This window comes from Pelobates fuscus, chromosome 5 (genome assembly GCF_036172605.1).
Source record: "Pelobates fuscus isolate aPelFus1 chromosome 5, aPelFus1.pri, whole genome shotgun sequence".
Lineage (NCBI taxonomy): Eukaryota > Metazoa > Chordata > Amphibia > Anura > Pelobatidae > Pelobates > Pelobates fuscus.
Genome location: NC_086321.1, coordinates 120,440,372 through 120,455,096, shown reverse-complemented (window position 1 = coordinate 120,455,096; position 14,725 = coordinate 120,440,372). Strand labels below are relative to the sequence as shown.

The 14,725-nt window shown below is 36.0% G+C and overlaps 1 protein-coding gene across 4 annotated transcripts in view; it reads right to left on the bottom strand.

Moving 5' to 3' along the window:
• Window positions 1-7,112, bottom strand: part of NOS1 (nitric oxide synthase 1) — a 156,733-nt gene extending 149,621 nt beyond the window's left edge. For 3 of the 4 annotated variants that reach the window (XM_063454191.1, XM_063454198.1, XM_063454199.1), the window contains exon 1: window positions 1,885-2,185. The gene's annotated coding sequence lies outside the window, so the exon portion shown is untranslated. Of the gene's footprint in view, window positions 1-1,884; window positions 2,186-7,087 lie in introns of those variants that run through there. The other variant, XM_063454192.1, reaches the window with a different exon arrangement.
• Between the last annotated feature and the right edge of the window lie 7,613 nt (window positions 7,113-14,725).

Sequence of the window (14,725 nt, the reverse complement as noted above, 5' to 3'; positions counted from 1 at the left end):
AGCCAGTCTGCATCAAAAGACTGTCAAGCTTGTTTCAAAATTGTGTAAGTTTACAAATGTTATACTTGAATATTAGTGAACATAGTGAGTATGATCCAACTTCAAACAGAAGGCCTGAGTGGGTGACCTGCAATGACATTTTTTCAGCCAACTTCAAGCGTAGATTAAAACTTTAGACTAGAGTGGATAGACCACCCCGCTGTTTAATGAATAAAACAATAGTTTGCAGTGTTTCAGGGAAAGAAACAAATCTATATTGAAAAAGTGTGTGGGGGGGGGGATGGGGGGGGGGGGGGGGGGGCTATGCACATAACCGTATCATATTCCCGTATTTTTTTTCTCTCAGAGAAGCTTATTTATCTGTATCCCAAAGGAAAAAAACTACATCACTACAACGTTTGTCAGCAATATCTTCCATATGCCTCGGGTTACTTGTGATACTTCTGTGCTGTAATCAAATGTCTACAAAAACCGAAGTCACACTGAGAATGAAGTCAGGTGAGATTCTGCTTACTCAGCTAACTCAGTAACTAGTTCTAGAACGATAGTTCTATCTAAGCACCAGCAGAGTAATGTGGCATGGTAACTTCACTCCTGGGTATAGAGTTATATATACGTTAACCATTTCTTGACTTGATTACTCAAGAATAGTTACAAAGTATGGTGGGCAGACTGCCCCGTTAACCCTTCATTGTTTATTTTCACAATTATTTTATTATAGCCCTGCTCTGTATGTGTCTGCATTTAAATATAAGGTAATAAATAGGAGTCATGTGAATTAATTATATTTTATATTTGCGGTGTACGTGTTGTATAGTCAAAATAGTTACTTAATTCCAGCAACAGTATAATAAATTAAGCTATGAAATTACCTAAAATTATTTTGAATTATTATCCATTCATCAATAATAATTAATTACAAAATTGTGTATTTCACCTGTACCACATCAGGTGTTAAATATACAAAGCACAGACTGCGTATTTTATTTGCTTATATAATCTATGTGGTTATTTTCAAACATTACTGTTAAATCCTGCTGTGAAAATGGAGAGAAGATAAGGTGTGATATAACCTTATTATGACACTTGGACCTTTAGTCTTGTGATCATTAAATTAAACTGGTTGGCTTCTGTCCCATGAATGTTCTTCTCTTAAGCCAGTGTAATGCACAAATGTTTACTGTGCATGTACTATTTATATATCTGGTGTCCTTGATCCCGAGCCTCCTTCCTGACCATTGCTTAGGGGAACTGTGGATGTATACTAAAACATAACAAGGATTTCTTACAAAAAAAAAACTAAACATAAGGAGTTCTGCAAAAAAAGTATTTCATAACTGAAGTTTCCCTCTCCCTAAATTTAAGTCATTGTCCTCTTGATATAGACGTGATATTTCTACTGATGGTATATAATCCTTACAATCCTTATTATATCTTGAAAAGTTTTCAACAGAATGCATTTTTTTCTTAACAATGTCAACGCATTGAATTATAATTATTAAAAACCAACACAATTCATTTATCTCAGCAAATTGTGTGCAATCAGTATTTGTAACCTATTTTTTTTTTTTAAATATAAAAATAAAAATGTCCAATTGATCAATCCAAAATTAAGAAAAAATTTTAACAGCAAATGACCATCTGCAATAACAAGAACGCTGGCAGTGGAAGAGAAGAGCGTAAGAAGTTACAAAATGTGTAAAAATATATCAAACTTTGAAAAAGGAAAAATAGAGATGTAAAAAACGACATGTAGACTCAGTATTATTGCACAGCTCAGTGCTCCTGTCATTTATGAATCCCCATCTGTACTTTTGTACAGTATTGTAAACATACTGAATATGAAGAAGGCATATTTTAATATAATTATTCAGTTATTCTTACCTTTCTTGGTACATATTGAGTCGTGTTAGTTTTGTTGAAGGTACAGGATAGATGAGACATTGTCACACTGTCCATACATCCCAGACAGAATATGCAGGTATCTCGTGATATCTGAATTCCTGGGAAGTTCTGCCACAAATCTAGAGTAAGCAGTGTTTACATAAAGCAAAGCGATGTGTGGGGGTAGTGTGAGAACAGACAGGTGGCACAATCTCCGTAATACTCAGCCTTCTCACTACACCAAAGCAGCCCTCTGGGCTTCTTGGCATTGCCTGGATCCCTAGTACTCAGAATCACACACACACTCACACACACACACAAGTACATACACACTCTCTACGACAAGTACAATTCTTTAAACTGAGGAAATCTCTTGCTGGGCGCTGGGAATTTTAAACGGACATATCTTTTCCAGCTAAGCTTTCACCATCTGTTCTCTCATATATTGGTAACCCTAGAAACCTTATAAATCCCGAGAATGTGTGTTTTTACGACTTTTTTGGATTCTTGTTTTAGAGCATTTAAGATTTCATTTTAATGCAGAGAAAAAAAAGTTAGATTTTTTTTTAACCTCCTGTGAGAACATGAATAATACTAATAAAAAAATGCGATCAAGATGAAAATAGCTCTACAAGTGCATCTTATATTAAAGGAAAACTATTATTAATTTTTCACTCCTGCATTTTAATTTTTAATTTTACATCCTGACTCTATCCAAGTGTGTTTAATATAAATCCACTATGACCGTTCTAATATGAGTGTATATATATATATATATATTAGATTTGTGCATATGGTTTCTCCTGACTTGAGGTTTTTATTTTTTTATTTAGGGCAATCAATGACTTGAGAAAGTATCTAGGGACATAGGGTACAAGGCCCATCATGGTGCAAGGCAATGCATTCTATGGGTAATAGGCACAGAAGGTCTGTGTGCACTAAGTGTTGAAAGAGATTTTTATTTTTTATTTACTCCTTGTTAGTATTCATATACCACTAACATATTCCACAGCACTTTACAATTAGAGAAGCCTTACATTCTATGAAGATTTTAAATACGTGGGTTTATATCACGAGGAGTCTTATGATAGACCATTCCTATATACAAAGAGCCTATAATACATTTGGTTCCCTCCAGATGTTCAGTAGAGCATATATAGAGTGGCCACGCTACATTTGATGTTTTATGGATTGTGCTTCCCATAATGCTCAGCTATACCGTGGAAGCTATTGGTGCCTTCCTGGCCATACCATGGGAGTATGGCACTTAATGTTATAGGGGCACCAACAGATCATCCAAAAAAAAAGTTTAGCTATCAATAATACACACATCACTTTTATGGTAAGATTTTTTTTCTGGTTTGAAAACAGTGTTCTAAATCATTATGTATGCTAATTGATATGATTTGTATATACTTTAGCATTAAGTTGAACTGATAATGTTATTTGCAGGTTACACTAGATCCTTCAAGAGTTACCTTTTACATTAGAACAATTCCTCATATCATATTTCAGCAAATATGCCATTATCTTTTAGGCAGGGAAATATTATGTTGAATGTAATGAGGAATTTCATGGAAATAATAAAATATAGATGACGTCTGGTTAGGCTGTGTGTGTGAATATAATGTTTCTATCTTGGTAGGTCATCCAAGTAGGATCTTCTAGCAGAGAAGGCTGTCACTCTTTTTGATTGATTACACACCTGGCTAGGCCCGTAGTCCCCCTCTTGGTTCCAAGTTCTAAGTTAGTAGCTGACATTTAAATAAATCACTATCATCATGCTGGTAACACCTGACACCTAAGTATAGAAAAACATTTTAAAATATCATGCATAGCTATGTGGAGTATTTTCCATATTTTATTTTATTTGTATGACATAGAACTATTGTTTTAATGCTAGTATTATTTTAATGATTATCAATATAATATGTTTCAATGATTGTTCTGATTGTTTAATCGGAAAGGACAATTTATAAATTAAATGTACATAAAGCATTATGCGAACGGCATACCTCAGAACATTGAAAGTGATGTTTACATTGCAAAAATTGAAAACTCTGAGGATTCTTCCTGGATGTAAAACCAGTACTTTATACAAAAACCAACAGTAAAAACATACAATTCTGCATATAGACACACCAAATGAGCTGGAGGAAAAGTTTTATTGGTTTGATTTTACACGTTTTGTGTAAAACGTAATCATAACTCATAAATCCACTACGTTTCACGTTTCATTGTATTATTGTAGAGTTAGTGTAGTGCAAAGGTTAATGCTATGTTAGGGATGGTGCAGGGTTAGGGTTAGGGGTAGAGATAGTGTAAGCATAAGGTTAGGGGTAGGATTGGTGTAGAGTTAGCGTTGACAATCAAAAATTAATTTACATCTTTGACGGATTGATAAGTGAATCTATTTTGAGTTATGTAGTTGCACTAAATGTGTAAGATTTGTATACAATTTTTGTTCATACTTAATGTTGTGTTAGGTACACATAGAAGATATTAAAATATAGTATTTTTTATTCATTTAGGAACAACATTTAATATATGTGGGTTCAATTAATGTGTGTGGGTGCATTAATATATGGGTGCACTTATAGAGAAACTCTTAAATTACTGTGGAACAAGCAGATATCACAAATTCTAGGTTTTATTTTCGTACAGACGTTGCACAATTGTCACTGTCTTTAAGGGGTTAATATGTCCACAATTTTCAGCAAAAGATAAATGAATATATAAATAATCTGTAAAAAAAAAAAAATGTTTTTCTTAAAGGGACACTATAGTCACCAGAACAACTGCAGCTTAATGTAGTTGTTCTGGTGAGTATAGACAGTCCCTGCAGGCATTTTCATGTGAATACTGCAGTGTTTACATTGCTCCCTAGTGTGCAGGACTGACATTCAGCATCTCCACGCTCTGCATGGAGATGCTGAACTTTCTTCATAGAGATGTTGATTGGCCAAGCTGGCATTTGGCCCCACCCCAGTCTTGCCTCCTTTCCAATTTCGTACAATCCAATACTTTCCCTTTGGGAAAGCACTGGATTGGCTGAAATAATACTTCTGATGATGTCAGCGAGGGGGCAGATCGGGGGACGGGCCAGCACCGTTGGACCCACACTGTGCTTGAAATAAGGTAAGTTGTGTTACCTTTTAAGGGAGTTAAGGGGGAGGGGGGCAGGAATACATGTGTTCCTGACCCTATAGTGTTCCTTTAAGGCAGGCATCCCCAAACTCCGTTCCCCAGATGTTGCTGAACTACAACTCCCAAGATTCTATGAATGAAATAGATAAGCTGCGAATCATGGGAATTGTAGTTCAGAAACATCTGGATGGCTGGAGTTTGGGGAAGCCTGCTTTAAGGTAACTCTGGACAGCAATTTATACATGAATTTGCTATTGTGTTCTAACTCTTTATGCTAATTTTACAGCCTTCATTAAAAAAATATTATGCCAAATGAAAACATAGTAGTAAAATGTTGATAGATTTTTTTCTTAAAAATGTTTTACATCATAAATATTAAAGGGACACCATACTCATCTGAACAACTACAGCTTAATGTAGTTGCTTTGGTGAGTATAGTGTGTCCCAGCAGGCATTGTCATGTAAACACTGCCTTTTCAGAGAAAAAGCAGTGTTTACATTGTGACTAGGGACACCCCCAGTGGCAGTCACTGAGATGGCACTGAAATTTCCCCATAAAGATGCATTGTCCAGCACGACGTTTTGCAGCGCGTGCCCATTGGCCTCCTAAAGCTTTCCAATTGACAAGCATTGGATTGGCATAGATTGTAAATTCTGATATCTGAGCCAAGGAGGCGGATCAAGGCAGAGTCAGTGCTTGCAAACACACGCACTGCTACAAGTTTTAAAGGTGAGTGTTTGCGGAGGGCAGCAACCTAAATAGTTTGTTTTAACACTATAGGGTCAGGAATGCACGTTTTTATCCTGATCCTTTCTGATCCTTTATGAAGGAAATGGCACTATGTTATACACAGATTAAATGTACAGTGGTACAAGCTATGCTGTAGAAAGTATGTGGTAGCAGTGAAGTCTGATTCTAGCTATATTTAATAGCCAAAATAATGCAGACGTGTATATTGCGCAAGTAAGAAAAGAGTCATCATAGAAGAAGAATCGTTAGTGAATGATATGATAGGAAAGAGGTAGAGGAGGGTAGAGAAATTAGGTCAGTAAAGAAACCACAGTGTCAAACTTGGACTTCCATCAATCCCAAATACTATGGAATGCAGGGGTAGAATCATGATTGTCAAACACTCCACATACATTGAAGTATAGACACCTGGTAAGCTCTGATTGGTTGTGGTCCTCTCTAGTATCTAGTGCTAATGCATACTCCGTGTTCACTACTATAGCACTCCGTGTTATCAAATGGCGTACCTAGTTCATACTTTCAGGTTTGCTTTAAAAGCACTAGATTTTAAAGGGTCACTATTAGGAAATGGTCCCTAGACCAGTCTTTAAGGCACACCAGTTGTGTAGGATTTAGGCATTTCCAGTTCTGATCCAGTTGGTATTCTACTGGAACTTAGACCATTGGTGTCTGGTGCTCTGGATTGGCAACCATAACCACTCTTATTCAAAATGTATATCCATATGGCTGCCCCCAATGAGACACATGCATTTGTTTTGTTACTGTAGAGTTATCCAACATTGTAAGAGGAAGAGCTGCATATGAAAGCACAGCACATGCTGTTCTTTCCTACACAGTTCAGTAAATCCAAGAAATTAGAATCTTAAGGACCTTTCAATAAATTGGCATCCTATGTGGTTGATCTGCCCAGCATTCACTAACATTCCTAATATTTTTAAACAAACTCTAGAAAGCTTGTATAATGAAACAATATAGTCCCCAAATACTACATATTTATTACAATAAATAAGTAAAAATTTATATAAAAACTGGATTAGCATTTATTTAAGTTGTAATTAAATTTCAAAGATTTTGAACTAGTGGTAGATGCAGATCTGACCTTTTGGCATATTCAAAATGAATTATTTTAAGTAAACAAAGAAAATGTATGTGGTTTTCCATAATCTGGTAAAACCATTTTTAGTTTAAAGTTTAAACTGTTATTGGCGGGTTCTTAACAAATCAACAAATTAAAACTCCTTCGTAGATGTATATACGATTATATACACACAGTGTATACTGCATAATTTCCAGTGTTTCCCATACCTGTTCTGCTTCTGCAACTTGCTGCGGTCAGTTTGCCCACTGTTACCTGTTGCTTGCTTTTAACCTGTTTTTATGTTTTGGAAAGGAGGAGAAAGGTAGGAGGTGCCCCGAGCAAGAAAACAATGAGCAGTGTGCATCATTAAAAAAGGAACAGTAGGTATTAATATATGTATTGTTTTTATACGGGTACATAAATAGAGGTACCTAAGTACCTGTCTACATTTATTATGTACATCTGATAAATATTATAACACCAGTAAAAAAAAAAATTAAACATCAAAATATTTTATTATCGTTGTTAAATTTAGGAAAAAGGCAAACAATATTGCCATTTTTGTTTTTATTCAACTACAGTGAACCCACATATATTCTATGTTCTGTTTTATTTATTTTCTTTTTTTTTTCAGAACAGATATGGATTTCTTTTTGGTACTATTTTTTATTACATGTTGACTATTCAGAGAATGTGTATTTTAAAATTAAAAGTTGAATGAATTAATTTTGAAAGTTTGATTTCTGTGTCAATTTTGCACCCCCTGACTTGCTGAACTCCCTTACCTACAGCCTCTTACACCCATCTGCTATTAACCTGTAGGCTTTAAAAACGCAGGAACCTCTGTACCATTGTGCAGTTATAAGCTATGGTGCACTAAACACACAATTTTTACCAGAAGTGGCCGGCCTGTTTTGGTCTGGGGGACAATTACTAAACAATAGCCCGATTTGAGAGAAAAACAACACACGCCTCTCCCTTATTTTATATTATCTGTTTATACTAATGCTGAAATAACTAAATAATTACAATGAAAGACTACAGTCGTATTATATATATTTTTTAAAATAGCAGCCCAAAATCCTTTCTATTCCTGTGGCCAATTGCAGGCCTCCCATTCCTCCCCTGATTTGATCACACACAGTCTCTCATTTGGGGCATTCCATGTTTTTTTCATGTAGACATTCTAACACCAATCTCTTCTCTATTAGAGCTAATATAACAAAACAACAATTAAATATGGTGAAAAATAGTGAAGGAGTGGCAATCGCCATAAAAACCACCAGGCACATTCAATCCTGCCCTTTTTCATCTTTGCACCACATTTCACAAGACACGAATCATTTCCCGTACAGTTGTAACAGTTCTCCACACATGGGTCTGCCAAGATCAAAATAATAATACGTTTCATTTTTGTTTCTGTTTCATGTATTAACCTGATTTATTTGTCATTCTGAATCCCCATCTTTTATTCAAATATTTCCTGAAATTTTATAGTTTCAAATGAGGCAGCCATGGACATCTCTTGCTGACTTTTCACTGCTGTTAACTTTTGACACTAATTCTGGTACTAGTTTTTCTTCATTTTCACACAAATTACTCCCGGCTATGTTTCAGGGTATGAATATGACCCATCTATTTGTGTGGCTTTACTTATGGAGACATTTACTACATGTGTTTAACAAACTCCACAATTGAATACGTTAGTCTTATGATCAAGGGTAGTCAACTTTTTAATACCTACCGCCCACTTTTGTATCTTTGTTGATGGTAAAATTTACTTACCACCCAATAGTGCCACAGTAATTCATTTTATAGCACAAGTGCAAGTTTTTATTTTTTATTTTTTAGAAAGGAGTTTTTTTTTTTTAAATATGTATTTAAATGTATCTTATATTTTTTTTAATTTTCTATTCTACTATTTTTGTGTGAGGGGTGCTGTATGTGTGTGAAGGGGGCAGTCTGTGTGTGATGGGGTAGTGTGTGTGTGAAGAATGCAGTGTGTGAGAAAGGTGATGTGCGTGTGTGAAGGGGCAGTGCGTGTGTAAGGGGGCAGTGTGTGTGTGAGGGGGCAGTCTGTGTATGTGTGAGGGGTGTAATGTGTGTTTGTGTGTAAAGGGTGCATTGCTGTGTGTAGGTGTGTGAGATGGGAAAATCTATGTTAATCTCTACCCCTCTTGTCTTCTTACCTTTTACCAGAGGAGGGGGGGGACATAATGCTGCAAGCCCTGGCTGTCCAGTCGTAGCATTTTCACTTTAGCCTGCAGGCTGACTCTTCTGTCCTCCTATGAGCACAGCACTGTATCGGAGCATTGCCATGGTAAAATGCAGCAACGCTTTGACCAGCCTGCTCACGGGACGAACACAGAGCCTCCCATGCCCTTCCCTTCCTCTGCTAGAACTATGTCCCAGCAGGCCAGTGAAGGAGATCTTTGATGCATGGGCCGGCAGCGGAGATGAAAGGATCTCCCCAGCCGACCCTGGTCCACCGTCATCGAGGCCCACTGGGCGTTTTCTGTAGAACCCACCACTGCCCACCTGAAATCCCAAACCGCCCACTAGTGGGCAGTAGGGACCAGGTGGACTATTCTTATTTTATATAGATAGTTTAGCTGCCCACCACTTAAACTTACCCCTCAATAGTATACGTTTAATTATTGTAGATACCCACTGGCAAGGAGTTTCAGCAGTTTTCTTGCATTCAGTTTTTCTTCTGGATTTTATTCATAGCTAATATAGGAAAATACTCAAATCCCTTTCACTACATATACAAAATATAGCATTACCCCATATGTATAATCTTTATAACCTAATTTGAGAAATGTCCATTTCTAAACGTCTTTTTTTGAGCAACATAGCTCTTCTTGTGAAATGACCCCAATAAATGTATGTACTTTGAAAAGTGGGTGCTCCAGGGTATTCCACATAAGGCACTTTACCCCTTTCATATTGGAACATACGCCTCCTCGTCAAGTACATCCATATCTACCGAAAATCTTGATAATTATTAATTGAACTTACTATATTATATATTTATACTTCGCCTCCATTTAATATATTTAGATACAAATTGGCTAAAGTTTGAAAAATATTATTTTAATATTAAAATGTACAAATATATCAATATATCAAAAAATATCAATATATAAAACATGTTTTAAACAAAATATTAAATGATTTAAAGTATATCCACACAATGTTACATAATTTGAAAAAAGGGTATTCAAAAGTATTAAATTGAGGCCTTAGTTACCCTTTCATTAACATACTGTATTTTTAAGGTATTTTTCTGTTTATTTATTGTATTCCTAATCTAGTAATTCCATAGATTTGTCCAATTCAAATCCTAAAATAAGTAAAAAACCTAAATCTATATTTAATTTTTTTTAATGAAAAGCAAATTCATTATCAGTTCTGCTGTAGTGCCATTCTTGATAAATTTACAGCATGCTGATCAAATAACTAAAACTGATGTCATATATAACATTTCTTTGTTGAAGACACTGTTATTGGCTTGGATTAGTAAATATACTTACCACCAAGTTTTCCCTCTACTCCTGATTGTTATGGGTGAGAGGAAGACTTAGAGGCGGACACACACAGATAACTTTATATCTTTACAGTAAGGTTACCCATGACAAAACACTAGATCATTTATCTTGAAGGAGGTTAAGAAACATTTAAAAGATCAGTAGTTTCCCCTGTTTTGGGGCAAATGTGATGATGAACAATTGCTTAAATCTATAAATGAATGTTGTGCTTAATAAAACAGATACTAAAATAGCAATATTCTCTCATACAACAAATATGTATCTCTCCAGATTCCTGGTTGCTAAATTGCAGAATTAGCTTGGATCTGTCCTTGAAAAATGGAAGTCTCTCATGAAAGTATAGACAATCAAATGTCACTGATAAGCAATTTTAATTTCTCCCATAAATTCTTTTTTTTTTAACAAGCATGACTATTATTGTACTTGAAACCTGCAGTCAAATGTTAGGCATACACATGTAACCTTGTATATTACACTAGGATTAGTATAATTCACAGGAAATAATGTTCTGCGATGCTGTGTTTATCTATACTAAGCTTAGCATAGTGTACACTGTATACCTTAGTTAAGTTAAGTCAAAGGGAAGTTTTTTCATGTACTTTCTCAGAGAGTCCATTAAACTCTCGTTAACTGTCAGATTTGTTTGAAATTTACCAAAAAGATCAGACGTTGTTAGGGCTGTATATATACACAGACAAATTAATGACATAGCCCCCTTTTCCACTGAGTATAATGCCGCTAAGGAAAAATATACTAGGTAAATGCTGATGATACAAAGATTTCAAATATCAAATGATTTAGGTAAACTAGAAAAATGGTCAGAGTTGTGGCAACTGACATATAAGGGTATAAGTCGAAGATAATGCATCTTGGACGTAAAAACCCAAGGGCAGAGTACAGAATATTTGATAGAGTCCTAACCTCAACATCTGAGGAAAGGGATTTAGGGGTGATTATTTCTGATGACTTAAAGGTAGGCAGACAATGTAATAGAGCAGCAGGAAATGCTAGCAGAATGCTTGGTTGTATAGGGAGAGGTATTAGCAGTAGAAAGAGGGAAGTGCTCATGCCATTGTACAGAACACTGGTGAGACCTCACTTGGAGTATTGTACGCAGTACTGGAGACCGTATCTCCAGAAGGATATTGATACCTTAGAGAAAGTTTAGAGAAAGGCTACAAAACATGTATTACAGGGTAAAATGTATCAGGAAAGGTTAAAGGCTGTTGACATGTATAGCTTGGAGAAACATTTAAATACATAAAGGGAATCAACACAGTAAAGGAGGAGACTAAAAGAAGGAGAACTACCACAACAGGAGGACATCGTCTTAAATTAGAGGGGCAAAGGTTTAAAATTAATATCAGGAAGTATTTTTTTACTATTTACCACTTTACTAAGAGGGTAGTGGATGCATGGAATAGCCTTCCAGCTGAAGTGGTAGAGGTTAACACAGTGAAGGAGCTTAAAGTGAAACTCCAGTGCCAGGAAAACGATCTGTTTTCCTGGAACTGGAGGGTCCCTCTCCCTCCCACCCCCCAATCCCCAGTTACTGAAGGGGTGAAAACCCCTTCAGTCACTTACCTGAGGCAGCGGCGATGTCCCTCGCCGCTATCTCCTCCTCTGTGACGCTCCTCCTCTGTATTGCGTCGGGCGGTGGGCGAGACTGATCCCGCCCACCGGCCAAGGAGACCTAATGCACATGCGCGGCAATGCCGCGCATGCGCATTAGCGCTACCCATAGGAAAGCATTGAAAAATAATTTCAATGCTTTCCTATGGGGAAATGAGCGACGCTAGAGGTCCTCACACAGTGTGAGGACGTCCAGCGATGCTCTATCACAGGTTTCCTGTGCTATAGAGCATGAAGTGACCTCTAGTGGCTGTCTAGTAGACAGCCACTAGAGGTGGGGTTAACCCTGCAAGGTAATTATTGCAGTTTATGAAAAACTGCAATAATTACACTTGCAGGGTGAGGGGTAGTGGGAGTTGGCACCCAGACCACTCCAATGGGCAGAAGTGGTCTGGGTGCCTGGAGTGTCCCTTTAAGCATGCATGGGATAGGCATAAGGCTATCCTAGATATAAGATAAGGCCAGGGACTAATGAAAGTATTTAGAAAATTGGGTAGTCTAGTTGGGCTGAATGCTTCTAATCAGATGTCACATTCCATTTTTCTAAATAAAATATTAAACATGTGAGATCATAAATCACTGAAGAGTATATATGCATTCTGTTATAATCAAGTAATTTCTTATTTGCAATTTTTATACACTCTGCAGTGGATTTTTAAACAACTTTAGGATTTGATCAAACAAGTCAGAAGCAATTGTCTACAGTATGGTATAGTATATATGTCCTGATACTATGGGACACTATACCAAAGTCAGGATTTTTTCCACTGTTTCCTGTCTTCAGGAAATATGGACTCTGTACTATGACAGGGCATGGAGGTATTGTAAAAAGAATAAACAGGAGGCTTTGAGTTCTCAAACAATGAAACAATTTAGAATACACATAATAACATAATTATCCTTTGATGTAATATTGTGTTCACACAAAAAGTAAACAAATCAAAGCATACTACAATAAAATATCCATGGTGCAAATACACCAAACAGAACAAGTTACTTAACAAATTAATTTGAATTAAAACACACTTACATCTATTATATCATTTATTTATTTATTTATGTATCTATTTAATTCTTGGTTAAATTATTATTAATGCCTTGTGCATCTTTTCATATACTATACATCATTACACAACTCTGTTTTGCTCATTTTATTAGTGGAAGGGTTATAGGCTGAAATATGCCATTCACCCCAATATTAAATCAATAATTATCTATCCCAAAGCAAAGGGGATTGGAGATGGATGAGTAGAAGGCTCTTGGATATTTCAATTTTCAGTGTAGCCTTCTCCTTTTTAATAATGGGAGGAAAAGGGGGCAAATTCAAAATCCACAAGAATGCGTGAGGGGTTTTAAAATATATGTTTTTCCAAATTGTACTTATTACGAAAAAAAATTACATAAAAAAATTAAATTCAGATGAATTGAATTTATTTAATAATCTAAACTTTGCCAGTGACATCCTCCTGTCTGCTGCTTGTACCCATACTGCTAACTTGCACTTACAGGACTTCTTACGAGCAACTACACTCCTGTAGAGCAACCTGCCTACTCCCATTAGACTATCCCCCCAGTCTGCAGTCATTTAAGAAGTTCCTTATAACCCTACTCTTCAGAATCGCTTGAATAATTAATTAAATGCAATCTATTTTTTTTTTCTTTGTGGATGAACTGAAATGTTATTCTGTGCACATTTTAATGACTCAGGGATTTACATGGGGACAATATGAATGACTGAGACCTGCATTAGGAATATTTTGCACAGCACTTGTGCATGGTTATAAAACAGGGGTTCTCAACCCAGTCCAGGATTTAGGAATTACCCTGTTGTGTCTAAAGTGTTTGTTCCCCCTCTCCTCCCCCTCCGCCTCTAAAAACACATTAGACACAGCAGGGTAATCCCTAAATCCTGGACAGTTCGGGGGTCCTTGAGGACTGGGTTGAGAACCCCCGTTATAAAAGGTAATACATTCACAAATAGGCTGGAGTAAATGGTGAATGGGAAAGCAGTTGGAAGAGAGCATTGAAAGTAAGAAAGGCTAAATAAATTAAATACTTTACAACACATATATTACTGTATGGGATAAAAAAAAATATTTCAAATTCAGCCTTTTCCTAGCTTGGCTGTATTGACTTAAATTTTGTAATTAGGTTTTAAATACAAAATAATTCACGGTTTAGTAAATAAACCTTTAAGAGATATGTGCCTTTGATGTAATCAAGGAATCGGGTATGTATATATTTATATTAACACATGTATCTTTTATTAGGACAGGTGTTTTGTAGTTATGAAAGGAATGGAAAGGGTTAGCGCTTAAAAACAGAGCAAAACAATGCAGCAACTTTAAAAGGGAATCCCTCAAAACCCTTGAGACACAAATAGATTAAATAAAGATAAAAGCTGCGCCAAACAAATCAATAAAAATAAAAAAAATTAAAAAAAATAATAAAATAAAAATAGTCCAAGTGAGAAAAATCCAAATAGAATAAAGTAAAAGTCAGTCTTAACTTGATGTATCTTCTTTAAGATACATTTCAGCAGTGGTGTAGTCCTTGTAGATTACCTGAGGAAGGACTACAAGGACTACACCACTGCTGAAATTTATCTTAAAGAAGATACATCAAGTTAAGACTGACTTTTACTTTATTCTATTTGGATTTTTCTCACTTGGACTATTTTTA